Here is a 920-nt window from a genome sequence, read left to right on the forward strand (position 1 = left end):
GTCTAAAATTAGCTATACTTCGAATTTTCTAGTGATTTTTGGATATGTTGTCACATATATCATTTTGAGATAACCTGTAAATTTTCATAATTTTTGGACTTGTTATGCTCGAAAAATGGATTTTTCATTATTAAATTCGGATTTAGGTGAAAAATGGGTTAATATGAGTTAAATTTCGAATCTGGTGATAGAAAATTAATATGTTGTCACATGCAATTTTACAAGATGTGTGTAAAATAATTGGCTATAAATAAGTCTTTTTGCATGATTTATGGATTTTTGAAAAAAAATAGCATAAATAGTGACATTATTAGTGAAAAATTAATAAAACATAATCCGGGTGCGATCATACCAGCACTAATGCACCGGATCCCATCAGAACTCCGCAGTTAAGCGTGCTTGGGCGAGAGTAGTACTAGGATGGGTGACCTCCTGGGAAGGCCTCGTGTTGCACCCCTTTTAAAAAATTTCAAAAAAAAATAAAACATAATCCATGACTTAGGAAAAACGTCTAATGTTGCCTTTTATTATCTTTTTCAGATCTAAAATTGAAAAGTTAATGAATATAATTTTTCCATGTTTTTATGATTATTTTATTAAAAAATCGATAAACCGCAACATTGTTTTTCCGGAAAAATTTCGAAATTTTTAACCTAAGATTTTGAACATTATGAGTGTCATGGTATTTTTCCAGAATGTTCATGAGTTTAAATTTCAAATTTTGAATTTATTTGAAATTTTGTGATCTATTTGAAGTTTATAGCTTATTTTTGTAATTTTTGGTCCATTTATGAACAATTTTATAAAATATGGGTTAATTATGGTCAAATTATTAGTGAAGACTAAATTTTGAGTCCTAAGAGGTTAGGGTAATTAAATTATGCATAAATATGAGTTTATGTATTTTTGTGATTATAAAA

General features: G+C 27.7%; 1 non-coding gene across 1 annotated transcript; it reads left to right on the forward strand.

The window, feature by feature from the left end:
* The first annotated feature begins 338 nt into the window (after positions 1-338).
* LOC141597556 (5S ribosomal RNA) lies at positions 339-457 on the forward strand. Its single transcript, XR_012522785.1, has one exon. It is a non-coding gene; the product is annotated as a 5S ribosomal RNA (ribosomal RNA).
* Positions 458-920: the final 463 nt, after the last annotated feature.

The sequence above is a fragment of the Silene latifolia genome, chromosome 8 (genome assembly GCF_048544455.1).
Source record: "Silene latifolia isolate original U9 population chromosome 8, ASM4854445v1, whole genome shotgun sequence".
Taxonomy (NCBI): Eukaryota; Viridiplantae; Streptophyta; class Magnoliopsida; order Caryophyllales; family Caryophyllaceae; genus Silene; species Silene latifolia.